This window comes from Oncorhynchus keta, chromosome 6 (assembly GCF_023373465.1).
Source record: "Oncorhynchus keta strain PuntledgeMale-10-30-2019 chromosome 6, Oket_V2, whole genome shotgun sequence".
NCBI lineage: Eukaryota > Metazoa > Chordata > Actinopteri > Salmoniformes > Salmonidae > Oncorhynchus > Oncorhynchus keta.
In genome coordinates, this window is record NC_068426.1 from 44,297,323 (window position 1) to 44,318,150 (window position 20,828).

The 20,828-nt window shown below is 42.3% G+C and overlaps 1 pseudogene; it reads right to left on the minus strand.

Annotated features, from left to right (window-relative positions):
• LOC118385557 (serine/threonine-protein phosphatase 2A catalytic subunit beta isoform-like) overlaps positions 1 to 8,592 on the minus strand; it is a 369,785-nt pseudogene extending 361,193 nt beyond the window's left edge.
• Positions 8,593 to 20,828: the final 12,236 nt, after the last annotated feature.

The following is a 20,828-nucleotide window of genomic DNA, read 5'->3' on the forward strand; positions in this document are numbered from 1 at the left end:
TCCAAAGATTTTCTATGGGGTTGAGATCTGGAGACGGGCTAGGCCACTCCAGGACCTTGAAATGCTTCTTACGAAGCCACTCCTTCGTTGCCCGGGCGGTGTGTTTGGGATCATTGTCACGCTGAAAGACCCAGCCACGTTTCATCTTCAATGCCCTTGCTGATGGAAGGAGGTTTTCACTCAAAATCTCACGATACATGGCCCCATTCATTCTTTCCTTTACACGGATCAGTCGTCCTGGTCCCTTTGCAGAAAAACAGCCCCAAGGCATCATGTTTCCACCCCCATGCTTCACAGTAGGTATGGTGTTCTTTGGATGCAACTCAGCATTCTTTGTCCTCCAAACACGACGAGTTGAGTTTTTACCAAAAAGTTCTATTTTGGTTTCATCTGACCATATGACATTCTCTCAATCTTCTTCTGGATCATCCAAATGCTCTCTAGCAAACTTCAGACGGGCCTGGACATGTACTGGCTTAAGCAGGACACGTCTGGCACTGCAGGATTTGAGTCCCTGGCGGCGTAGTGTGTTACTGATGGTAGGCTTTGTTACTTTGGTCCCTGCTCTCTGCAGGTCATTCACTAGGTCCCCCCGTGTGGTTCTGGGATTTTTTCTCACCGTTCTTGTGATCTTGCGTGGAGCCCCAGATCAAGGGAGATTATCAGTGGTCTTGTATGTCTTCCATTTCCGAAAAATTGCTCCCACAGTTGATTTCTTCAAACCAAGCAGCTTACCTATCGCAGATTCAGTCTTCCCAGCCTGGTGCAGGTCTACAATTTTGTTTCTGGTGTCCTTTGACAGCTCTTTGGTCTTGGCCATAGTGGAGTTTGGAGTGTGATTGTTTGAGGTTGTGGACAGATGTCTTTTATACTGATAACAAGTTCAAACAGCTGCCATTAATACAGGTAACGAGTGGAGGACAGAGGAGCCTCTTAAAGAAGAAGTTACAGGTCTGTGAGAGCAAGAAATCTTGCTTGTTTGTAGGTGACCAAATACTTATTTTCCACCATAATTTGCAAATAAATTCATAAAAAATCCTACAATGTGATTTTCAGGATTTTTTTCTCTCATTTTGTCTGTCATAGTTGAAGTGTACCTATGATGAAAATTACAGGCCTCTCTCATCTTTTTAAGTGGGAGAACTTGCACAATTGGTGACTGACTAAATACTTTTTTGCCCCACTGTAAGTGCACACTTCCAACAACTAAACAAGTTAAAGTCAAGCAGTCATTTGAAAAAAATTGTTGCCCTGGCGGAGTTACACATTATTATTGAAAAGCATGAGCTACTTGTTATGGGTGTCACTGCTATTAGCTTCACAACTGACATTTGACGAGCGATGTCAGCCCCATGAACATGCCGAGTCTGACAGTATAGTGGGTCGACAAGGATTTAGTACTGAGGAAAGCACAAGACTGTGCTGGTTCTCATTCCGCTGCTGCCAGTTCAATGGCATTTGAGAACATGAACACACTCCTAGCTCCATTCAAACAACTGACTTGAGATACAAGCTTATCAACTGCGCCTGCAGCAGACGTGATGCCCTGTCATGGCATTGAAATGCATGCTCAACAAAACTGCCCACACAGACCGTGGGGTTAAACTTACAAAAGTACTGAACAAGCGATTAGGTGGCATTCTCTCTGAGCCTCCACTGTGTCACCACCATGATCGATGCTAGGTACAAGGACTGCTACTTCTTTAACAGGCATTCTCTCTGAGCCTCTTTACTGTGTCTCCACCATGCTCGATGCTAGGTACAAGGACCACTACTTCTTTAACAGGCATTCTCTCTGAGCCTCCACTGTGTCTCCACCATGCTCGATGCTAGGTACAAGGACTGCTACTTCTTTAACAGGCATTGTCTCTGAGCCTCCACTGTGTTGCCACCATGCTCGATGCTAGTTACAAGGACTGCTACTTCGATGCAGACAAGAAACAGGGTTTATGTGAAATATTAGATACAGCTGGACAAGCTGGAAACGGACACAGTGACAGTGCGCACGGATGAAGAGGCCACGGACAGACAGAGCTGAAACTTCACTGATTGACATGTATGATGAAATCCTGGTTGAGACTGAACAAAACTACACAGCAAGTAAGTGAAAGAAATAGGTTTTACTGGAAATGGGGACATACGTAGATGGCAACAAAAATACGTTTTTGGTCAGTGTGTGTTTCAACTATTTAACTGTAATATAATACTTAAAAGGCCACAATTATTTAAATATCGGTATCGGCCAAAATGACATATTGGTGCATCCCTAGTAAATACATGTACTTCTTCGATCCACATTCAGCCAATGTGACAGAAATGACAAAGTCAGGCTTTTTATCAGAAAACTGCAAGAGAATTTCCCCAAACTACTTCAACTACTACGTCATCTACCAACGGTAGGCTACTGTGAAAGCAGTAAATGCCCCCAAAAAGTGGGGGATAAAAATATGGTGTCTGACTCCTTGACTGGCTACTGCCTTGCTTTCAGTGTGTACACAGATCAGGGGGATGAAGCAACAGAGCTTGGCTTAGCCTTATAGGTGTCATTGAGCTCATGTGGGGCTCTCTCTTGTCAGATCACCAGGTCTATGATGACATCTTATTTTCCCTCAAACCCCCGGTGAGAGATTTTCTTGGCACTAACACATACTATTGTGGCACAGTAAGGCACAATAGGACGAATTCCCCCATTATGGAGGGCAAGCTCCACAGAGGTCAGATTCTAAAATGGTCTGTGGATAATGTTATGGTGTGCTGCGGGAGGGACAAATGAGGTGTACTTTATAATAGCTCAGAGATTTGACACCCTAAAACCAGTATCAAAATACAGGAACAACATTCAGTTCTGTGCTCCAGAGCTGGTCCTGGATTACAACAAGAAAGAAAATTGTTGGGGTTGACCATCGACCAGTTCAGGAGCTACTATAATGTTGGACGCACAGCCAGGAAATAGTGGAAGTAAGTGTTTTGGGGTATGCTCATTGTGTGGGGGACCCTGCAAAAGCTCCTTCACAGAAACCACAGGCGCTTGTCCCTGAAGGCTTTCAAAATGCAACTTGTGCATTCGCTTTGTGATGGATATAGTGGCAGGAAGCGGGAAGCCAAGAATGTGGCACCAGGGGGTGTAGACCGAGTTGTATTAAATAATTTCTGAATATCGTCCTCTGGTTTTGATAAATTTTTGAATATGTACAGTACCAGCCAAAAGTTGACACACCTACTCATTCAAGGTAAATATATATATATATATAGAAATGTAGAAAATGTGTGTGTGTGTGTATGTATATATATATATATATATATATATACATACACACACACATTTTCTACATTGTTGAACAGTGAAGACATCAAACCTATGGAAATAACACATATGGGATCATGCAACCCCCCCAAAAAGTGTTTAACAAATCAAAATATATTTAATATTTTTCAAAGTAGCCACCCTTTGCCAATACTGTGCAAAGCTGTCAAGGCATTCTCTCAAGCAGCTTCATGAGGTAGTCACCTGAATGCATTTCAATTAACAGGTGTACCTTGTTAAAAGTTCATTTGTGGAATTTATTTCCTTCTTAATGCATTGGAGCAAATCAGTTATTTTGTGACAAGTTAATGGTGGTATACAGAAAACAGCCCTATTTGGTAAAATACCAAGTCCATATTATGACAAGAACAGCTCAAATAAGCAAAGAGAAACGATAGTCCATCATTACTTTAAGACATGAAGGTCAGTCAACGTGGAAAATTTCAAGAACTTGTGCCCAAAAAAATGTATTCATGTTGGATACACTGTTCCATGAATGTCCCACAAAATCATCCTGTTATCCGCATTGGGTTATTTTAAATATGGTCACCCTATTTGCACTGCGTGAGGAGGCACCTCGGGCAACTTGCCATCTTAGCTGCCGCACATCTAGCATTTCACAGCATCTTTGCAGGAACTAGTCGTTTTATGTAACGCAGACACGTGTAGAAGTGGACGACAGTGCCACACAGTTCCCCCAAAACAAAGACCTGCACAACATGGAAGATGTTTCTGTAGAATCACCTGTAACTGGACACGGACGTTTATAAGATACATTTTTCCCCCAAATCGAGAATATAGACAGATTATTAAACTAACCTGCTCTGGGCGATACTATGTTGGCGTTTTGGATAGCTAAACTAACCTGCTCTGGGCGATACCATGTTGGCGTTTTGGATAGCTAAACTAACCTGCTTTGGGCGATACTATGTTGGCGTTTTGGATGGCTAAACTAACCTGCTCTGGGCGATACTATGTTGGCGTTTTGGATAGCTAAACTAACCTGCTCTGGGCGGTACCATGTTGGCGTTTTGGATAGCTAAACTAACCTGCTCTGGGCGATAGTATGTTGGCGTTTTGGATAGCTAAACTAACCTGCTCTGGGCGATACTACGTTGGCGTTTTGGATAGCTAAACTAACCTGCTCTGGGCGATACCACGTTGGCGTTTTGGATAGCTAAACTAACCTGCTCTGGGCGATACCACGTTGGGGTTTTGGATAGCTAAACTAACCTGCTCTGGGCGATACCATGTTGGGGTTTTGGATAGCTAAACTAACCTGCTCTGGGCGGTACTATGTTGGCGTTTTGGATAGCTAAACTAACCTGCTCTGGGCGGTACCATGTTGGCGTTTTGGATAGCTAAACTAACCTGCTCTGGGCGGTACCATGTTGGCGTTTTGGATAGCTAAACTAACCTGCTCTGGGCGGTACTATGTTGGCGTTTTGGATAGCTAAACTAACCTGCTCTGGGCGATACTATGTTGGCGTTTTGGATAGCTAAACTAACCTGCTCTGGGCGATACTATGTTGGCGTTTTGGATAGCTAAACTAACCTGCTCTGGGCGATACTATGTTGGCGTTTTGGATAGCTAAACTAACCTGCTCTGGGCGATACTATGTTGGCGTTTTGGATAGCTAAACTATCCGGTAACGCCCAGTAATGGAAACATAGGGTGTGTTCATAAAGTCACTCTGGCTTGTAGGCTGTATCTCGGTCGTGATTGGTCCCATATGGCGGCGCACAATTGGCCCAGTGTCATCCAGGTTTGGCCGGGGTAAGAATAAGATTTTTTTTTACGGATTTGCCTAGTTAAATAAAAGGTTACATAAAAAATAAAATTTAAAAATATACTTAGATTTCAGAGTGCTCTCATCTCAGTGTGCCAGAGCGCAGAATAACTGATGAATTTACAAACGACCAGAGTGCACTCCAGCACTCCAGATTAAATTTAAGAACACACCCATAGTTATCAAATTGTATGTCACATGTGCCAAATACCATGAAAAGGTAAGGTCTACAGACCTTACAAGCCCTTAACTCATTCTTGAACTGCATTGTTGGTTAAGAAAATATTTACAAAATAAACAAAAAAAATAGACGCAACACAAAATAATAATAATGAGGCTATATACAGGGGTACAGATTCAATGTGCGGGGGTACAGGTTAGTAGGTAGGGGTAAGGTGACTATGCATATATAATAAACAGCGAGTAGTAGCAGGGTAAAAAAAATTAAATAATTTGGGGCCTTCCTCTGACTCTGCCTAGTATATAGGTCCTGGATGGCAGGAAGCTTGACCCCAGCGATGTACTGGGCGGTAGTCATTTATTTATTATTATTACTAGGTAAGCTAGTTGAGAACAAGTTCTCATATACAACTGCGACCTGTCCAAGATAAAGAAAAGCAGTGCAACACAAGACAGAGTTACACATGGGATAAACAAACAAATAGTCAATATCACAATAGAAAAAGTCTATGTACAGCGTGTGCAAATGAGGTAAGAGAAGGGAGGTAAGACAATAAAAAGGCCAGTGGCGAAATAATGACAATTTAAAAACTGGAGTGATGAATGTGCAAGTAGAGATACTGGGGTGCAAAGGAGAGAAAAATAACAGTATGGGGATGAGATAGTTGGATGGGCTATTTACAGATGGGCTATATACAGGTGCAGTGATCTGTGAGCTGCTCTGACAGCTGGTGCTTAAAGTTAGTGAGGGAGATATGAGTCTCCAGCTTCAGTGATTTTTTCAATTCGTTCCAGTCATTGGCAGCAAAGAACTGGAAGGAGAGGCAGCCAAAGGAAGAATTGGCTTTGGAGGCGACCAGTGAAATATACCTGCTGGTGGGTGCTGCTATGGTTACCAGTAAGCTGAGATAGGGCGGGGCTTTACCTAGCAAAGGCTTGTAGATGACCTGGAGCCAGAGGTTTTGGCGACGAATACAAAGCGAGGGCCAGCCAACGAGAGCATACAGGTCGCAGTGAAGGGTAGTATATGGAGTTGTGACAAAACGGATGACAATGTGATAGACTGCATCCAGTTTGCTGAGTAGAGTGTTGGAGGCTATTTTGTAAATGACATCGCCGAAGTCAAGGATCAGCTGGATAGTCAGTTTTACGAGGGTATGTTTGGCAGCATGAGTGAAGGATGCTTTGTTGCAAAATAGGAGGCCAATTCTAGATTTAATTTTGGATTGGAGATGCTTAATATGAGTCCGGAAGGAGAGTTTACACTCTAACCAGACACCTAGTTATTTGTAGTTGTCAACCTATTCTAAGTCAGAACCATCCAGAGTAGTGATGCTGGACAGGTGGGACGGTGCGGGCAGCAATCGGTTAAAAAGAGCATGCATTTAGTTTTATTTGCATTTAAGAGCAATTGGAGGCCACGGAAGGAGAGTTGTATGGCATTGATGCTTGTATGGAAGTTAGTTAACACAGTGTCCAAAGAATGGCCAGAAGTATACAGAATGGTGTCGTCTGCATAGAGGTGGATCAGAGAATCACCAGCAGCAAGAGCGACATCATTTGATGTATACAGAGAAAAGAGTCAGCCCGAGAATAGAACCCTGTGTCACGAGCAGACCTCCAGAGGTTCGGACAACAGGCCCTCCGATTTGACACACTGAACTGTATCAGAGAAGTTGTTGGTGAACCAGGCGAGGCAGTCATTTGAGAAACCAAGAATGTTGAGTCTGCCGATAAGAATGTGGTGATTAACAGAGTCGAAAGCCTTGGCCAGGTCGATGAATACAGCTGCACAGTATTGTCTCTTATCGATGGCGGTTATGATATCGTTTAAGACGGAGAAGGTACAGAGGGATTCGAACTGGTCAGTGATCTGTTTGTTAACTTGGCCTTTGAAGACCTTAGAAAGGCAGGGAAGGATAGATATAGGTCTGAAGCAGTTTGGGTCTAGAGCGTATCCCCCATTGAAGAGGGTGATGACCGCGGCAGCATTCCAATCTTTGGGGATCTCAGACGATACAAAAGAGGTTGAACAGGCTTGTAACAGAAGATGCAACACTTTCAGCTGATAATTTTAGAAAGAGGTTAGGCAGGTTACCTTTGCTTTCTTGAATACAGGGACTATTGTGGTTTGCTTGAAACATGTAGATATTACAGACTCGAGCTGCGGTTCAAACTCATAAAAGACATAGCCTCGTCCACTTACCCTTGACTTATTCCCTTTGGGGAATCCCCATCACCATTTTGGAGGGCGGTACAAATGATTAGCCTCCACAGCCCTCGTTTTTAGTTGAGTTTGCGAGTGTACAATTATGTTCACTCCGGGGCCTGAAATTCCCCATAATACAATTTGTGACAATTGCACAACTGCTAAGAAAAGCCTGACAAAACTTAAAAACAACATTAATAGGAGTCTACATACAATTGTAAGTAAAAACAAATGCAAATAATTAGAAATTGTGATACTAATGCACATGACTACACAAACACATCTCGTAAAAAGCAAATATGTTTTTTAAATTATCTTTTGGAAATGTTCCTTCTGAAGTTCCAGATAGGCAGGCTAACGTTAGTTAGCTAATTAATTTGCTGGCTATCATACAGTAGGCATATATTAATTATTATATAGCTAATATAAGTAGACATGCACTCATAATTGACTGTAGCGCATATAAAGCACCACCGGTGGCTGAAAACACAACCATCGCGGGATGAACTAGTGACACATTTCCGGGCAAGGGCGGTCCATTTAGAAACCACTCCTCCCTCGCCCTGCTACTGTACGCTCGTCAGACGTCATGAAACGTCATCAGAAGTGTCCGTTTCATTTGAGGGCTGAGGGGCTGGGTGTGTCTTAGTGTTTGGACTGCAACCTCGGTCAGGGAGAGCTATGAAGCTAGCGGTGAAGAAACAGTTGGATGTCCTTTACCTTTTCGCAGAGCGTTCTCACTTGATTCTCCGATAGTTGCTTGCAGTCATTCAGTTGCTCGATCCATTGGTCTAATTCCATCGTAAAGACTTTATCGTCCATTTTGAAAACTGATCAGATGTGCTGTTTTTAGCTAACTGGTGGATATGGTGAAGTAATGAAATAACGTCAACCGGAACTATGGATGGCGTTGTAGCTAACTTAACGATGCGCCGGTAGCTAACATCAACGAGCCGTCGGTACCGATATCCTCAATACAAAGCTTGTTAATCTTCCTGGTATTTGTATGTCCCACGTATACACCGTGTGGGGCGGTACTGTTATTTCCCTGTCGCCCCCTACAAAGGAAACTCGCTGTATAATGGCCACTCTGATCGACGTTTTCTTCATTGATGAGGTTTAACGGCAGTTGGCATCCAATAATGTTGCATTACCGCCATCTACTAGACTGGAGTATAACTCCCTTATACTTTTTTTTTTTTTTTAACCTTTATTTAACCAGGCAAGTCAGTTAAGAACAAATTCTTATTTTCAATGACGGCCTGGGAACAGTGGGTTAACTGCCTGTTCAGGGGCAGAACGACAGATTTGTACCTTGTCAGCTCAGGGGTTTGAACTTGCAACCTTCCAGTTACTAGTTCAACGCTCTAACCACTAGGCTACCCTGCCGCCCCTCTGCTTAATTAGTTTTAAAAAATATATATAATACAACAAATAACCTACCATATAACACTACACTCACAAAAAATGAAATGATATAATAATAATAAATACCCTACTCCACAATTTAAATGTATTTAGTCCTACTTCAGGCCATCAGCCTGAAAGGATGGGACATCACTGCTAAACATACTGTAACGCTTCCTTCTAATGTAAAAAAAAAAATCCAATCTTGCTGAAACATATATTACTTGTTGGAAGTGGCGGATTTAGACATAGGCGACATGGGCAGCCACCCAGGGCGGTATCTTGCCAGGGATATGGGGCGCCCGCACAAAAAATATATAAATTCCAGAATGTCACCGTGTGGGACTGTGGGTCAATTAACCTTTTCGGAGAGGGCGCCTTGATTCAAATTTATTTGCCACATGCGCCGAATACAACAGGTAGTAGACCTTACAGTGAAATGCTGAATACAACAGGTAGTAGACCTTACAGTGAAATGCTGAATACAACAGGTAGTAGACCTTACCGTGAAATGCTTACTTACAGGCTCTAATCAATAGTGCAAAGAAAGGTAAGTAAAGAAATAAAAACAACAGTAAAAAGACAGTGAAAAACAGTAGCGAAGCTATATACAGTAGAGAGGCTATATACAGTAGAGAGGCTATATACAGTAGAGAGGCTATATACAGTAGCGAAGCTATATACAGTAGAGAGGCTATATACAGTAGAGAGGCTATATACAGTAGCGAAGCTATATACAGTAGAGAGGCTATATAAAGAGAGGCTATATACAAGAGGCTATATAAAACAACAGTATACAAGAGGCTATATACAGTAGAGGCTATATACAGTAGCGAAGCTATATACAGTAGAGAGGCTATATACAGTAGAGAGGCTATATACAGTAGAGGCTATATACAGTAGAGGCTATATACAGTAGAGGCTATATACAGTAGTGAGGCTATATACAGTAGAGAGGCTATATACAGTAGTGAGGCTATATACAGTAGAGAGGCTATATACAGTAGAGGCTATATACAGTAGAGAGGCTATATACAGTAGAGAGGCTATATACAGTAGAGGCTATATACAGTAGTGAGGCTATATACAGTAGAGAGGCTATATACAGTAGAGGCTATATACATTTACATTACATTTACATTTAAGTCATTTAGCAGACGCTCTTATCCAGAGCTACTTACAAATTGGTGCATACACCTTATGACAACCAGTGGAACAGCCACTTGCATCTAAATCTTGTTGGGGGGGGGGGGTGAGAAGGATTACTTACCCTTACTTACCCTATCCTAGGTATTCCTTGAAGAGGTGGGGTTTCAGGTGTCTCCGGAAGGTGGTGATTGACTCCGCTGTCCTGGCGTCGTGAGGGAGTTTGTTCCACCATTGGGGGGCCAGAGCAGCGAACAGATATACAGTAGAGAGGCTATATACAGTAGAGGCTATATACAGTAGTGAGGCTAAATACAGTAGAGAGGCTATATACAGTAGAGCGGCTATATACAGTAGAGAGTCTATATACAGTAGAGAGGCTATATACAGTAGAGAGGCTATATACAGTAGAGGCTATATACAGTAGTGAGGCTATATACAGTAGTGAGGCTATATACAGTAGAGAGGCTATATACAGTAGAGGCTATATACAGTAGTGAGGCTATATACAGTAGTGAGGCTATATACAGTAGCGAGGCTATATACAGTAGTGAGGCTATATACAGTAGCGAGGCTATATACATTAGCGAGGCTACATACAGACACCGGTTAGTCAGGCTGATTGAGGTAGTATGTACATGTAGATATGGTTAAAGTGACTATGCGTATATGATGAACAGAGAGTAGCAGTAGCGTAAAGAGTGGGTGGTGGGACACAATGCAGATAGCCCGGTTAGCCAATGTGTGGGCGCACTGGTTGGTCGGGGCAGAGGTAGTATGTACATATGCACGTGAATGTATAGTTAAAGTAAATGTGCATATGTGATAAACAGAGAGTAGCAGCAGCGTAAAAGAGGGGTTGGGAGGGCACACAATACAAATAGTCTGGGTAGCCATTTGTGATTACCTGTTCAGGAGTCTTATGGCTTGGGGGTAAAAACTGTTGAGAATACTTTTTGTCCTAGACTTGGCACTCCCGTAACACTTGCCATGCGGTAGTAGAGAGAACAGTTTATGACTGGGATGGCTGGGGTCTTTTAGGGCCTTCCTCTGACATCGCCTGGTGTAGAGGTCCTGGATGGCAGGCAGCTTGGTCCCAGTGATGTATTGGGCAGTATGCATTACCCTCTGTAGGGCTTGCGGTCGGAGGCCGAGCAATTGCAGGCCAAGCTTTAACTTCCTGACTGATGTCTTGAGATGTTACATCAATATATCCACATAATTTTCCTACCTCATGATGCCATCTATTTTGAGAAGTGCACCAGTCCCTCCTGCAGCAAAGCACCCCCACAATATGATGCTGCCACCCCCGTGCTTCACAGTTGGGATGGTGTTTTTCAGCTTGCAAACCTCCCCCTTTTTCCTCCAAAGATAACAATGGACATTATGGCCAAACAGTTCTATTTTTGTTTCATCAGACCAAAGGACATTTCGCCAAAAGTACGATCTATGTCACCATGTGAGGTTGCAAACCCTAGTCTAGATTTTTTATGGCGGTTTTGGAGCAGTGGCTTCTTCCTTGCTGAGCGGCCTTTGACGTTATGTCAATATAGGACTTGTTTTACTGTGGATATAGATACTTTTCTACCTGTTTCCTCCAGTATCTTCACAAGGTCCTTTGCTGTTGTTCTGGGATTGATTTGCACTTTTCACACCAAGTATGTTCATCTCTAGGAGACAGAACGAACGCGTCTCCTTCCTGAGCGGTCCCGTGGTGTTTATACTTGCATACTATTGTTTGTACAGATGAACGTGGTACCTTCAGGCATTTGGAAATTGCTCCCAAGAATGAACCAGACTTGTGGAGGTCTACATTTTTTTCTGCGGTCTTGGCTAATTTCTTTTGATTTTCCAATGATGTCAAGCAAAGAGGCACTGAGTTTGAAGGAAGGCCTTGAAATACATCCACAGTTACACCTCCAATTAACTCAAATTATGTAAATTAGTCTATCAGAAGCTTCTAAAGCCATGACATCATTTTCTGGAATTTTCCAAGCTGTTTAAAGGCTCAGTCAACTTAGTGTATGTAAACTTCTGACCAACTGGAATTGTGATGCAGTGAATTATAAGTGAAATAATCTGTCTGTAAACAGTTGTTGTAAAAATTATTTGTGTCATGCACAAAGTAGATGTCCTAACCGACTTGCCAAAACTATAGTTTGTTAACAAGAAATGTGTGGAGTGGTTGAAAAACAACGTTTAATGATTCCAACTTAAGTGTATGTAAACTTCCGACTTCAACTGTAAGTATATGGATGAGCGATGGCTGAGCGGCATAGGCAAGGTGCAGTAGATGGTAAAACAATACAGTATATGTTATGAGAAATGTAAGATATGTAAACAATATTAAGGTGCCATTATTTTGGCGCCCCCTTGGGTTGTGCCGTGGCAGAGATCTTTGTGGGCTATACACGGTCTTGTCTCAGGATGGTAAGTTGGTGGTTGAAGATATCCCTCTCGTGGTGTGGGGGGCTGTGCTTTGGCAAAGTGGGTGGGGTTATATTCTGCCTGTTTGGCCCTGTCCGGGGTTATATCCTGCCTATTTGGCCCTGTCTGGGGGTATCGTTGGATGGGGCCACAGTGTCTCCCGACCACTCCTGTCTCAGCCTCCAGTATTTATGCTGCAGTAGTTTATGTGTCGGGGGGCTAGGCCCAGTCTGTTATATCTGGAGTATTTCTCCTGTCTTATTTGGTGTCCTGTGTGCATTTAAGTATGCTCTCTCTAACTCTCCTTCTGTCTTTCTCTCTCTCAGAGGACCTGAGCCCTAGGACCATACCTCAGGACTATCTGGCCAGAGATACTCTGAATGATCGGCTATGAAAAGCCAACTGACATTTACTCCTGAGGTGCTGACCTGTTACACCCTCGACATCCACTGTGATTATTATTATTTGACCCTGCTGGTCACCTTTGAAAATCTTGGCCATGTTCTGTTATATTCTCCACCCGGCACAGCCAGAAGAAGACTGGCCACCCCTCATAGCCTGGTTCCTCTCTCGGTTTCTTCCTAGGTTTTGGCCTTTCTAGGGAGATATTCCTAGCCACCATGCTTCTACACCTGCATTGCTTGCTGTTTGGGGTTTTAGGCTGGGTTTCTGTACAGCACTTTGATATATCAGCTGATGTAAGAAGAGCTTTATAAATACATTTGATTTGATTTAGTGGCATTGTTTAAAGTGACTCGTGATCCATTTATTAATGTGTCCAGTGATTGGGTCTCAATGTAGGCAGCAGCTTCTCTGAGTGAGTGATTGCTATTTTGCAGTCTGATGGCCTTGAGATTGAAAAACAGCTTCTATCTCTCAGTCCTAGCTTTGATGCACCTGTACTGACCTCGCCTTCTGGATGATAGCGGTGGTGTGAACAGGCAGTTGCTCGGGTGGTTATTTTCCTTGATGATCTTTTAAGCCAATCTGTGACGTTGGGTGCTGTAGGTGTTGTGGAGGTTGAATAGACGTTGTTGTGCCTTCACCACACTGTCTGTATGGGTGGACCATTTCAGTTTGTCTGTGATGTGTACGCTCAAGAAATTAAAACGTTCCAACTTCTCCACTGCTGTCCCTTCGATGTGGATAGGGGGGTGCTCCCTCTGCTGTTTCCTGAAGTCCACGATCATCTCCTTTGTTTTGTTGAAGTTGAGTGAAAGATTGTTTTCCTGACACCACACTCCGAGTGCCCTCACCTCCTCCCTGTAGGCTGTCTCAATCATTGTTGGTGATCAGGCTGTTGTGTCATCTGCAAACTTGATGATTGAGTTGGAGGTGTGCATGGCAATGCAGTCGTGGGTGAACAGGGAGTACAGGAGAGGGCTGAGCACACACCCTTGTGGGGCCCCAGTGTTGAAGGTCAGCAAAGTGGAGATGTTGTTACCTACCTTCACCACCTGGGGGCAGCCCGTCAAAGTCCAGGACCCAGTTGCACAGGGCGGGGTTGACACCCAGGACCTCCAGCTTGATGATGAGCTTGGAGGGTACTATGGTGTTGAATGCTGAGCTGTAGTCAATTCATTCTTACATCAGTATTATTTTTGTCCAGAGGGGATAGGGTAGTGTGCAGTGTGATGGCGATTGTGTCATCTGTGGACCTGTTGGGGCGGTATGCAAACTGAAGTGGGTCTAGGGTGACAGTTAAGGTAGAGGTGATATGATCCTTGACTAGTCTCTCAAAGCACTTCATGATGACAGAAGTGAGTGCTACGGGGCGGTAGTCATTTAGTTTTCTTTGCCTTCTTGGGTACAGGGACAATGGTGGCCATCTTGAAGCATGTGGGGACAACAAACTGAGATAGGGAGCGATTGAAATATGTCTGTAAATGACCCAGCCACCTGTTCTGCGCATGCTCTGAGGACGTGGGTCGGGATGCCCTCCGGGCCAGCAGCCTTGCGAGGGTTAACAAGTTTAAATGTTTTACTCACGTCAGCCACGGAGAAGGTGAGTGGGGTGATGCAGTCTTTGTTAGCGAGCCGAGACGGTGGCACTGTATTATCCTCAAAGCGGGCAAAGAAGGTGTTTAGTTTGTCTGGAAGCGTGACGTCGGTGTCCGTGACGTGGCTGTTTTTGTTTTTGTAGTCCGTGATTTCCTGTAGAACCTACCACATGCACCTCGTGTCTGAGCCATTGAAAGCATATGCTCCGGTATGCTCTGGTAACTACTGCATAGTTTCCCTAAGAACGCAAAGCAAGGCGACCATCTCTGTCGATGCCATTTCTCTAGTTGTGTGGTCAGTGATTGTGTGGTTGTGATCAGTACTTGTTTGTCTGTGGTCACTAGATGTGGTCAGTAGTTGTGGTCAAGTGCTCAGTTTTTGTGCGGTTGTGGTCAGTAGTTGTGTGGTCAATAGTTGTGTGGTTGTGGTCAGTAATTGTGCTCACCTCTTCATCCTCATCATAATTTTTGCGCTCTGGGTCTGTGAGTATCCATAGCAACGGATCCATTTGGGCTGCTCAATGATGACACAGAGAGCTGATGTTAGCTGATGTTAGCTAGCCTTTTTGTCACTCTAAACTCCGACAAACAGCTGTAACTTTTTATTGGTAAAAACTATTCCTAATCCACTCTATCCAACCGGGGTACAGCCCACCCTTCTCTTTACAGACAGGCAAACTAGACAGTTAAGCTTTTTAGAGCACGGAGCATGATCCTGAGAATGAGAATGATGCTGGTGAGCATTAGACATTTTCACTATAACCTTCCAGGTTGTCTAGACCGGGGGACACATTAGAAATCTTAATGCTAGCTGTTTGGTCTGAAAAAGACTCACAAATCATGGGAATTTGTCGAGCTAAGAAGACATTCTCTCCCTTCCGAGTCAAGCATTGCTAGGCAACAGTAGCCTTGGCAACACTGCTGCCTTATGGCTAAAGCCAGTATGAGAAACATGCTAGATAACAACAAAGTTTTAAAAATGTTAAACTAAATAAATACTGCACTCTGACCCACAAAACCTTGTAACTACATTCATGATAGTGTTGTTATACAAAGCAAGGAAAGTGAACTTCAAAACGTGATGTCGTTTTATTGGAATTTGCAGTTGGTATTGGTAAGTAATGAATCTGCTAGCTTCTGACATGAAAAGAGAGCAGTTGATGGGTTACTAAAACAGCTCGTTCTATTGATTGGTACCAGCTATTCCTTTTTAATACTTTTTTCACCTAAAGTAGATGACTTGAGTCTAAAGTTGTTGTATTGTTGCATTGAAAGTGAATGGAAGTTGGAAGTGATAATGTCTCAATGGGGAGCTCCCATAGGAAATCCCATAGAAGGTGAAAGAGGACAAAAGAAAGGCAAAAAGTTGTATATTTTATCAAGTGAAACAATTCTTCACGTTTTAAAGTTTGAATAGCGTTTCTAGCTTAAACAGTGTAGGAGTAGCGCGCTAAAGAATAACTAGATTGTAACTTTACAAGTAAAGTTGTGGGGCTTGCTAAAGCTCTTTAAAATTATTTTTGTGGTAGTGCAAGCAGTTTAAAAAGTTGTACTTCAATTATGTTATTCAAATAGTCAAATCATTTCAAATGCCCATCCCTTCTCAGTAGTTGTGGTCAGTAGTTTTGGTCGGTAGTTGTGTGGTTGTGGTCAGTTGTTGTATGGTCCATAGTTTTGGTCGGTAGTTGTGTGGTTGTGGTCAGTAGTTGTGTGGTTGTGACCCGTAGGTTAGGTCAGTAGTTGTGGTCAGTAGTTTTGGTCGGTAGTTGTGTGGTTGTGGCCGGTAGTTTTGGTCAGTAGCTATGTGGTTGTGGTCAGTAGTTGTGTGGTTGTGACCCGTAGGTTAGGTCAGTAGTTGTGTGGTCAGTAGTTGTGTGGTTATGGTCAGTTGTTGTGTTGTGGTCAGTAGTTGTGTGGTTGTGGTCAGTAGTTGTGGTGATCAGTAGTTATGGTGATTAGATGTGTGGTCCGTAGGTGTGTAGTCAGAAGTTGTGTGGCTGTGCTCAGTAGTTGTTTGGTTGTGGTCACTAGTAGTGTGGTTGTGGTTGAGTGGTCAGTAGTTGAGGTCAGTAGTTTTGTTCAGTAGTTTTGTGTGTGTGGTCAGTATATGTGGTCAGTAATGGTCAGTTGTTTTAGTAAGTAGGTGTTTGGTTCAGTAGTTGTGCTCAGTAGTTGTGTGGTTGTGGTCAGTAGGTTAGGTCAGTAGTTGTGTGGTCAGTATTTATGTGGTTGTAATCAGTAGTTGTGGTCACTAGTGGTAAGTAGTTTTGTGGTCAGTAGCTGTGGTCAGTTGTTGTGTTTGGGTCAATAGTTGTGTGGTTGTGGTCAGTAGTTATGGTGATTAGTTGCGTGGTCAGTAGGTGTGCAGTCAGAAGCTGTGTGGCTCTGCTCAGTAGTTGTGTGGTTATGGCCAGTAATTGTGGTCACTTCACCCTCGTCATAATTTTTTGTCCTCTGAGTCTATGAGTATCCATAGCAACGGCTCCGTTTGGGCTGCTCAATGATGACACAGAAGGCTGTTAGCTGACGTTAGCGAGACACTTTTTGTCAGCCTAAACTCAGACAAACAGCTTTAACGTTGTATTGGTAGAAACTATTCCTAATCCGCTTTATCCAATCAGAGGGGTACAGCCTACCCTTCTCTTTAGACAAAGAGTCATTTAGAGCATGGAGGATGATCCTGAGTAGGAGATCAAAGCTAGTGATCGTTAGAAATCTTCTCTTTATCATTCCAGGTCATCCTATTGATTGGTACAAGCTATTCGTAATCCATTATTGCATTTGAATAGCAGAGAAGCAGAGGAAGATTTCATGTCCTTTATGTTTTTATATGACTTGTTGGGGGAATGTTCAAAACGGCAGTTGTTCTCAAAAAAAGTTACAGAAAATGTTGTTGCGGTTACTAAAACAGCTGTATTGTTAGATCCCTACTGGATATTTCTGTTATTTTTACAGATTTGGGTAACTTTTTAGAAAAGTGGTCAACGTACAGTAGCTGATTCGTGTCTAAAGTTGTATTGTTGAATTGACAGTAAATGGAAGTTGGAAGTGATCCCATACAGGGGGATGGAGGAAAAAAATGGAGGAAAAAAAAAAAATATATATATATATATAATATTTTTGAGATGTCAAGCAACTCGAGCGTGACCGTTCTAAACGTTTTAAAGTTTGCGTTGCTAGCTTCAACGGTGTAAGAGGAGTAGCGTGCTAAAGAATAAGAAGAAAATAAGAAGTATGTCGAAGATGGAAGCTGGGGCTTTTGCTTCGCAAACCCCACAATAATCATAAGAAGAGGTACGTTGAAGATTCATGTAGGGGCTTTTGCTTTAAGACACAATTTCTTAATTCTGTACGTGTTTCTCTACAGCTGACATATTTGGTTTCGCCTGAATCTACAATCAATTGCTCTTTAATAGTTTTTAAATAGTTTTCTTACTGCATAATGAATTACGTGATGAATCATGGAAAGGGTACTGATCAGAGGGATAAAAACCTGCACTGCTGGTATGATAATGACAAACAACTACAGATGTCTCTTTATAGTGTGACCGGGCCGGCAGCAGGTAGCCTAGTGGTTAGAGTGTTGGGCCAGTAACCGAAAGGTTGCTGGACTGAATCCCTGACCTGACAAGGTAAAAATCTGTCGTTCTGCCCCTGAGCAAGGCAGTTGACCCACTGTTTCCCGGGCTCTGAAGACGTGGATGTCGATGAAGGCAGCCCCCCTCTGATTCAGAGGGTTGAGTTAAATGCACAAGACACATTTCAGTGTAAGACATTCAGTTGTACAGCTATCCCCCTTTCTGTGTGTTTAGTTTATGGTAGATTTATATATAATTAGTGTGGATAGGTACACATTATGGTGGGTACTAGGTAGATACACCTATGTAAATACATGTTTGTCAACAACTGCGGCATCTTCCAATGAGCAGACACAACCTTTGGTTGCTGCACACTGACTGCTATCGGCATAGAATACCACCTTAGTCCTGCACTGAAGCTGGTTCAGAGCTGGTCATGATGGTTAAACTGGTCAACCTGGATTTTCCAGCAGGGTATGTATTAGGGACACTTATTCTAAAGTGGTACCAAACTTAACATTGAGATAGCGCACAGGAAACTTCACAAATACATTCATCTGATCAAACTTTTATTGAAAAATAAAATAAAAGGAATGGTTAATACAACTGTAAAACTACCACATGTTCCTGTAAAAGCTGTTCAAAGACATCAAAAGAACAAACAAATAATTAGATTGTCGATAGATATTTTGGTGCATAATCACCAAGGGAGTGTAACAGTAAATTGGCATCACTGATGCAATCCCTATTACCTTTACCGAAAGTATCAGCCACCTTGGGACTGACTGCCTCCAAAGCCGCTGGAGATACAGGTCTCTGTCTGTCTGTAGGGATGTGTTTTGTTGGTAGAAAAACACAACTTGATCAATGCTGTAGTAATGACAGACTCTCCCTGGGGCCAGTGTAAACTGGTGGCCAAGTGTTGGTAGTAAATGTCTTGATAGGTGATGAGGCTGTCCATTGACAGTATTTACAGTTACACCATACCATTTGTGTTCTGGGAGGACATCTTGCGAGTCATGTGATGACTGCACAACATGTATAAACATGACATGTCCTCTTTGCATACATGCATCTGGGGTCCATATAAGCACCTTCATATGTTATAGCACCATTTTTTAGTTCATTTTTGACCGTTTTCAGTTTTCGGACCCAACTGTTGGCATGCATACACTTGGGTTTTTTTCAGATTGGTTTTCTAAACATTGCAACCTTTTACAAACATTACGAGGCATTGAATGAATATTCATACAGTACCATACATGTAGAACATGAAATAATACAGTGCACATGTTAAGGAAAGTTCTAGAACACAGAACAATTGCTTTCTTGTTTTGAGTCATCTAATATTCTATATAACTACAGGACACGTTTTAGCATGGCATTTATCCAAAGATACACTCAACTTTTTAGCTTCACCATTTCATTTTTATATCACTACCATAGACATTTAGTTTAAAATTCTACTACAAAAATGGCATGATAAACACACCAACAAAGCTTCTTCAATACCCATACTTCTCACAGCACACTACATACACAACTATAAATTAGTAACATATTTAAAGATGTCCTTACATTTCCTTAGTGAAACCTGATCTCTTTTTGTCTCTTCTTTTAGTTGACACTACTGCAGTTAGGTGGTTAATAGTGTTTTGTGGAGCTTGAGTGCTAAGTAGCCTATGCTTCTGAAACTATAATCTCCTAAACATGCTTGAACATCGTTGGTGTTTCATGCAATAGAAATCTGTTGCAAATAAACATCTCCCTCTTATTTCTTTCACCAGACTGACGGCTAATCTTTTCCATTTTCTAAACATACCTTTTGTTCTGAAAACGAATACAAATCATCATCCAAATCAAAACAAATAGAATCAAATTGTAAAGGAGTTCCAGAGCTTAAAGGGTACAAACCTTTTGTTTAGATGATCACAGTCCAAATTCAATACATTCAACTTATTTATAAGAGACCAACACAGCCCTCAGTCAGGACCTTGCTTGCTGAGGACCATTCACACTCCTGCCCAGGTCTAGTTGGATATCAGGCCTAGTATTACTTTCTTGTACACATTTCATATAATATATTTGATATTTTAGTGTGGAAGATAAGGGGCAAGATAACCTGTTTGCACGTAATCTAAAATGCTTATTAGATCATGTTGGGTTGATAGTTCCAGGGACATTTTTGCAGCAAGAGTTGGATCATTTTAGGTTTTGTCAAGACAATGTGTTTGGCCTATACGTGATTAAGTCCAAATGGACAATGTACCTTGCATTGAAAATGTTAACCCTTGTTACAACCATAAAGATACACTAAATTCATTTCATTTTCTGATCATAACGCCACCTCTACAACTTTGTTGAATCCTTTAAACTTGACAATCAAAAAGATAAATTGCACTCAAATAAAATGTGCGTTAAACATACGTCTTCAGCAGTCAGAAATGTAGGACATTTCATTTTGTTCAATTTCACAAGAAAACAGAGATATTTTTATTTAACTAGGCAAGTCAGTTAAGAACAAATTATTATTTACAATGATGGCCTACTAGGGAACAGTAACTGCCTTGTTCAGGGGCAGAACAAAAGATTTTCACCATGTCAGCTCGGGGATTCGATCCAGCAACCTTTTGGTTACTGGCAATACTCTAACCACTAGGCTACCTACCACCCCTCAACAAAGCTCAAGTTTATTCACTTAAATTGTGAGAGAAAAAATAGAATTTAGGGTAGATATCAACTCCATTTGACATTGCTAGCTGTCGTTATTACTAGAACAAAACAATC